Source organism: Scardinius erythrophthalmus (assembly GCF_964197995.2).
Source record: "Scardinius erythrophthalmus genome assembly, chromosome: 1".
Lineage (NCBI taxonomy): Eukaryota > Metazoa > Chordata > Actinopteri > Cypriniformes > Leuciscidae > Scardinius > Scardinius erythrophthalmus.
Window position 1 is genome coordinate 4,250,080 of NC_138221.1, and position 8,304 is coordinate 4,258,383.

The window sequence follows — 8,304 nt, forward strand, 5'->3', positions numbered from 1 at the left end:
TTTTTCTTGCAATACTTTGCCTTATATATTGCGTTGCTTATTTGACAATCGGAATATCAGATATTGCATGCATGCCATAGCTAACAAATGTAAAAAAGGAAAAATGACATAAAAGCTGATCATCATTCATTCAGCGCTGTTGTGGCTGCGGTGCGTCACGTAACAAGCAATGACGCATCACCATGGAAACCAAACAGACAGCAACTTAAGCGCATAGACTGGTTGCACGTTAATGTTTTTTCCTTTTTTGGAAGCTCACAGAGAAAAAAATGTTTGGTAACCACTTGCACGCCTTAGTTTTTCCTTTGATTTGTCTGCTATTTAGTTTTAGTTATTTTAAATATTAGTTATTTAGCTCCTCTGGATTTGTGGATGTATCCTGACTGATTCCGTTTATCGACCTTTATCGCCCGGCTTTAGACTACGCTCGTGTCTGCCATGTAGTGCTACAGAACCCATTTTTTTTTTATTAAATGTTCTGATCTGCCTTTGCTTTTTATGTTTTAATTTATTATTCTTAAAATAAATTTGTATTCGTTTATTTCGTTTTTTTCCACAAATGTATGACTTTTGGAAGTGCAAATTGCCATGCAGTTTTGATAAAGGTGAATTAACGTAACCTTCTGTCATTTTTACTCTTCTAAGTGTACACTTGCAGGTATTTTGTTTCTAATTTACTGTTAGGCCCATTAAATAATAATAAGAATAAACAATATTTAAAAAGTATAGGCTATCTAACATCTGACTAATTAAAAATTAACCTCAAAACATAACATGCTAAATGGGGGATATCTAACATAAAAAAATGTATTGTCAGAATATCGTCTCTCAGTTGTTGAATTTCGCGCAGACATTGCCACAACGTAAATGTCTGTTTGCTCAGCCCGATCTCCTGCTCTAAATTATGGGTTTCTCTCTTTAGAACATGCGTAGCACTGTTGTACCATGGTGCTTTAATTTTCTCTCTAACCTTTTTTAATCTAATTGGTGCAAAAGTGTTTAATGTACTAGAGAAAATGGTGCTCATAGTGCTAGTCATTTCCTCTAGTTCATCTGTTTGTTTGGGTTCACTGAGCAGCTGAGATAGATCAGGTAAGCTATTTGAGAATCTATCTATAGTGGTTGGAAGGATTGTTCTGCCTGGTCGATAACGTGGCGCAACGTGACAAATTTCAGCGGTACGTAGTATGCAAGTCACCATGTAATGGTCAGTGACATCATCACTTTGCGGTGTAATATCTATATCGATTGGATTGGTTCCATGTGATGTAATTAAATCGAGTGTATGATTAAGACGATGAGTGGGACCAGTGATGTTTTGCTTGACCCCAAAGGAGTTTAATAAATCTGTAAATGCAGCCCCTAACGCATCATTTGTGTTATCCACATGTATGTTAAAATCTCCAACAATTAATGCTTTATCGACGTTGACCAATAGATCTGAGAGAAAATCTGCAAACTCTTTTAGGAAATCAGCGTAAGGCCCTGGAGGTCTATATACAGTAGCCAAGGCTAGAGATAATAGGGATTTCTTTCTTACATCTGAGAGCGTAATATTTAGTACAAGTACTTCAAACGAATTAAACTTGTGACCTGTTTTCTGAGTAACAGTAAGAATATCTCTATAGATTGTTGCAACACCGCCGCCACGCCCAATCAGACGGGGCTCGTGCTTATAGGAGTATCCTGATGGAGTAGACTCATTAAGACCGAAATAATCATTTGGTTTAAGCCAGGTTTCAGTAAGGCAAAGTACATCGAAACTATTATCTGTGACCATTTACAATAACCGTCTTTGGTGTGAGCGATCTAATGTTTAGAAGACCTAGCTTTATAAACTGTTTTTGTTCACTAATATTGAGATTTTCTGGTTTAATCACAATTAGATTGTTCCTAGATCCTACAGTAGATTTAATGTTTGACCACACTAAACGAGGAATAGACACAGTTTCAATATAATGTTCTACATTGGTACTTTTATCAATTAAGTTGGGACAGCAAAGAGTGTGATTTGGACTTTGACTTACTAGTCATATGGTGTGTAACGTCTTGGAGATGTTGTCCGACAGAAGAGCCGCTCCGATTCTGCTGGGGTGAAGGCCATCAGCACGGAAGAGCCTAGGTCGCTCCCAGAACAGATTCCAATTATTTACAAAGAGCAGTCTCTGTTCATTACACCATGACATTAACCGTTCATTTAGAGCAAATAATCTACTGAACCTTTCATGTCCTAGTCGGTACGTGGGAAGCGGTCCTGACACGATGATCGTTGTTTCAGGCGTTGTTTCATCGCACTCTTAAATCTCATTCTTTCCTCACTTTCTTTCTTACTGCAGCTCATATGAATGTGTGTGTGTGTGTGTGTGTGTGTTTGTTTGTTAGATATTACAGACCTGCCAACCTGTACGCATTTTGCGTAGCGGATACGCATTTTGACTTCAAAGTACGCTGGTACGATTTGTCACTCTAAACTACACAAAGACCTGCTGACGCCTCTGTGCACGCGCAGTCGTTAAATCAAGCAACAGCAAAAGAAGAAAAGTTCGACCAATCATAGCGCTGGGTTCATTCCCCAAATAGCAAGCAGGGACGATTGACAGATGCATAAGGCCTATCATTAAAAAGAGACTGAAAATGGACACCAATAAAGATTCCCGCTCGATCCCCCTTCCACTCCCGCGGCGCGGCCGCCGTCTGACTGATTTCATAAGCGAGGACAGTACAGTACGGTACTTCTGACTCCTGAAGGTAAACGGCCTGGGCTCGATGTGGAAAGTTGATTGTTGAGTTAACTTAATCTTATGAATTCGATGATCACACAGATCGCATGGATTATCTTAAAATACTCCGTTAAGTTATTCATGGTCACTTAGAAAATAGGAAGACATCATTCAGTCATGCAAATAATAAAATGCTCAAGTAATGCTGAAGAATAAATCTTGAAATCGCTATGGTTTAGTGATTATGAAAGTGCCGTGAATTGTGTATTAGCCTACTGATAAGCGTGAGTCTGGAGAAACAGGCGTTTATTTATTCATTCATTCTCAGTGTTGAGAAACGTAGCCTTCATGTGTTACGTTATTGTGTTAATTATAACTAAAGTACCTAATTATGTTACATATTTATTTTGTATGAAAACTAGCGCGTTAGTTACTTATGGATTAAAAAGTACCGTTGTATCAGTGCTGCGCGAGCTCTCTCACAAACACGGACGCGCGCACACACAGAGAGAGAAGATCATTGTAAAATAAAAATTGACGGGCTATAGTTTAAATTTTGTTCTTGCTTGTTTTTATTCTGTCAAAAAGCATTTTGTATTATCCATCCCTGCTTTTAAAATTAGTTAAATGACGGACGTTTTACTGTTAACACAGCCCTCATTAGCCTATATGTCGGATTCGGAACTTATACTTTATATTTTTTTTAGAATAAGTGATTCGTTATGCTATTATTGGACTGCTGTCTATTCTTGTCAACTGTTTTCTATAAATATGTTTGGTTAACATTTATTCAGCTAATGCGTGTCCTGTTTAAAAATGTGCAATGTTCAAATGCAAAGACAGCACGTTATAAATAGAAGCCCTTTTCCCTGTGGTATGTAGTATCATATTAGGATATTGGAAAATAAATTATTTAGCTAATCTTAATTGTACACAATGTTCCCATGTTTTTATCTTTTTTTTTTTTTTTTTTTACTGTGTTCTAGGGGTTTCTTAATTTTAGACTAGTTGACCAGCACACATTGTATACAAGGAAATTATATAATGCATGTGTGTCGTCGTCCAAACCGCCCATACACCCCCCCCCCCCCATCCCCATGGTCCATCCTCAAGTAATAACGAGAGTAAATGAAGACTGCCATGTTCATTCTTACATCCAACAACAAAACACCTCAGTCGCTTAGGAGACATTCGTGTGTACTGCTGCTCCGGCGTCGAAACACTGGCGGACTGTGTTTAGCTCACTCAGGGCGGGTCTACGCTAAAACTGCAGTGTCCGTCAAACACCATGTAAAAGTGAATTTTGCATAACAGGTGCCCTTTAAGTCACATGATCAATGTCACAATTTTTTTTATAACGTGATTAGCCTAGTTCAGAGTCTGAAATATTAATTATTCCTCTCGCATCATGTCTGTTAGAAATTTGTTTGTTTTTAGCAGAACTCCCAGAAAGCATCTGGAAGGAGAGGACAGAGAGAACGCCAGTGATCCAGAATCTGCAGAATGAAACACAAACTGAAGAACAAAGAGGTTGGTGTTTATTCTTGATTCCTCATTCATTCATTATGATGAAGAACATGCTAATGCTTACCAGATTTACATTGTTTCATGACCAAACTACTGATTTATAACACACATCATCTTCTTGACTTTAAAATAGAGCATAATCATGCTCAGCAGTTGTTGAACAGATTTGATGGGATTAAAGTGTCTATTGAAGACTGAATATTGACTTTGAGCCTCACTTTTGGCGCTTTTCCAGTACCAGCTCGACTCGACTCGCCTCGTCTCGTCTCTGCTCGCTTTTCGCTCCGTTTTCCATTGCAGATAGTACCTCCACAATAGTACCTGGTCGTCATAGCGACGCCGCAGGAAACTGCCGTGACTTAATCTTCTACGCGAGACCTTTATTTTACTGTCTATGCGCAAGACACACCCGTGCTACCCACACACACAGGACAATGGAGGAAATCGAGTGTATGCTGTTTTTGTTCTTGCTGTTTTTTATTCAGGATACTCCGTCTGGCGCGTGCAATGATGACGCAGTGAATAGTGACGATTCTCTCTGACCAATCAGCAGTCTGCCGTGTTTTCACGTCACATTTTAGTATCGCCTCAGCCCGCTTAGAACCTCGCCGGAGGTGGTACGAAAAAAAGTACAGGTACAGGTACAACTTTTACATAGTGGAAAACCAAACAAAGCTGAGCCGAGTCGAGCTGGTACTGTGTAGTGGAAAAGCGCCATTTATGTCACATTCTCACTTGATTTAATGTTTATTTTAGATCTGATGGACGTGAACAAGAAAGGAATAACGGAAGCCAAAAAATCTGTCTCCTGTCCTCAGTGTGAAAAAACGCTTCACATGGAAAAGTCTGAAGGTTCGCATGAGAGTTCACACTGGAAAGAAACTGTGAAATGTGATCAATGTGGGAAGAGTTTCACTGGAGCCTCCGTTCAGAAATCAGTTCTGCCTTCTCATTCTGAAGAAGAGCACTGGAAAAACACACCGGAAAAAGCTTCCATGTTCAGGGAGCTGAAGAAGAGGCCGTAACACTTTCAACAGAGACATGAATCTGAAGTTAATTTTAACTTGTTCATTGTTTGAGATCTGTCTCTGTTTGTTTTCACTTTTAATTAAATAAAATTTCATTTTATCAACAGCTTATTGTTATTGTCCAATTTTATTTGCATGAGGAATAATTTCATTATTTCATTATTCATTATTTTATTTTTCACAAAATGACGTTTGCTTCTGGGGCTCCCCAGCAAACACAGAACATTCCCCTTACATTTGGTTCCTGTTTGGTTATTGTTTTGGGAACTAAATAATAATGTTCTAGTTTTTTTTTCTTGCAACAATAAAATAACTTGGGATGGGCACGAGTACTCGAGTACTCGTTCGTGACAGCGATGATGGATCATGAAAACGATGTTAGCCCTGACTTTAATAGTGTATTTTTCTTGATATTTGTCTATTTTTCTGATTGGTTATTGCAGCATTTGGGGCGGTGTCTGAGATCTGATTGTTATTGCAGCATTTGGGGGTGGTACCTGAGATCTGATTGGTTATTGCAGCATTTGGGGGTGGTACCTGAGATCTGATTGGTTAGCGTTAGACTGCACCCCTTTTCAGACCGGCGAAAATAAAGGGAAACTGGATTTGAAAGGCAGTGATGCCTATAATCACTTTGATCATGAAATACAGTTAAGTGCAAAATGTGCAGTGCCAGTCTGTCAAATACTTAGCATTATAATGAGAACACTATTGTAATCGATTAGAATGTTGTAAATGATCTGTGCTTTAGTTGCCCGTGTATCAGCGCGCTGTTAGGGAATCCACAACGACAGTTATACATCAGATTAGAGCGGGCAAGTTCATGTGTGCATTCGTGCCCTTTTGTGCAGATGTTAGTTGTAAGATTTACTTTTATTTTGTCGATCTGATTAATCTCATATAGGAAGTGTTTGGTTAAGTATTCAAACTAGTAGACTTTACTAGAAAATTGCGTGGAAACCGGTTCCACTAATCCATTTTAGTTTTTACACGGGGTCAAACTAAACTGGTTAAGTTGTATTAAAAGTGATCGCAATGACACGTCTTTTGGATTTCCAAATTTGGGGAACAGACACAGTCTCTATATGATGATAGCTAGGTGAAAGAGGCTCTATGTGATGGGATTTATCTGACCTTGGTGATGCGAGGCCGCTAGCAGACGGTCGGTTAAGCCAGTCTGTCTGCTTCCTGACCTGAGCCCCAGATTGTCATGTTTGAGCTCTAAGACTATGAGCCATATTACAAGAGAGAAGAGCAGCACCATCCCAGGAGGGATGAATACCATCTCTTTTCAACAGGTCAGGTCTGCCCCAAAAACATTTCCAATTGTCTATGAATTCTATATTATTTTGCGGACACCACCGCGACAGCCAGCCATTGAGTGAGGACAGTCTACTAACTCTCATCACTCATCACTCCTGCGAACAGGAAGGGGGCCAGAGCAAATTACAGTCCTTAACATCGTACTTGCGAGTTCACACACCTCTTTAATATTAATTTTGGTGATCTCCGACTGGCGGAGTCGAACATCATTAGTGCCGACGTGAATAATAATTTTAGAGAATTTACGATTAGCATTAGCCAGCACTTTTAAATTTGCTTTGATGTCAGGCGCTTTGGCTCCCGGCAAACATCTAAGGTTAAAAATTTAACAAAAAAAGTTTTATCTGCTGAAGCTCGTAAGGCCAGACGTGAGACGGATCAACTTTCGGACGTAAACACGGATCAACATCGGCAGGGCATTTGAATCATGGAGAAACCTCTGCTTTGTTTTGGATATAAAAACAGACCCGGAGTTGGCTTTCATTCTATTGGATGTTTACCTGAGTTTCTAGCATGTTGTGTGATGCTTTCTCCGGTGTGTTGCGTCTCAGTCTGGCCGGTACCCAAGAGAGCACAAGCACTCGCTTGCTAACTTATTGGTTGCAATCTGAAACATCACCGCTAGAGGCTGCTGAAAACTACATATAGCTCCTTTAATAAAAGATTAATTTTATTAATAAAAATGTACTGAAAGAATGAATGAGGTGTTTAAACACCACTTCCTCTATAAAAAAGGTTTAAAGGTTTTAAAAAAGCTTGTGCAGCTGCTCTTGTGCAGCCGCTCTTGAGAAGCTGCGCTGGCTGAGTTCTCCGGCTACTCTCCAATCGCTCTGGCAGTAGGGGAGAGTTACCATGGTAACTGTTTATTCTTGTATTAAATACTTCCACACATGCTAGGATGACGAAACTTAGTGTATTTACTAGTTGCCATATCAACACTATATAGAGAAAAAATTGCGCTAAAATTATGGGGTTTTTTTTGGAAGATATCCATAGACATTTATTATACCATAGCAAGAGTACATTTCTTAAGTTAATTTTTCATCTCTATTTTTTGTGTTTATTTAAAATTAGACAAATCTGATATTATTTTAATCTCCAAGATGTTATTTAACAGTTGAGATAGCTCTTTAATGCTTCGCTATCTAGCAGAAGACAGTAGCAGGGTTTAAATCCCAGTTGTGCAGGCGGGGGCATGTTGTAACACTGCATTACAATGTGCCCCTATTAGAAATATGCTATTATATTCTATACTTTTATTAATTTTATTGAGAAAACGTGAGAAAAAGGTGAATAAAGACTGAGAGTCAGTGTCAATGTTCAGAAATGACTAATTATTTATTTGTTTTGAACTATGTTGTATTGCTGTGTTTTCGTGTGTTCGTAGTCAAAACTCAAAAATGAGAATATTTAATTATTAAAAATTGCCATTATTTTATATGAAAGAGTTTTTTTATTGTATTTTATTTAGAATTTTTTTTAGTTTGTCTTGTATATTTTTTTCCATTAGATCAGATAACATTTTAAGCTGTCCAATGTCATGTTACAATGTACCCCACCTATGGGGCGCATGTTGTCACATTTCACTTCCATTCTTTCAGGGTATATCCAGAAAAAAGTATATACTGTATTAATAAAACAAAACCACATAATTGTACTAGACATGTGGGAAATTAATGTGGGAAAAAATAAATACTCTGAACCAT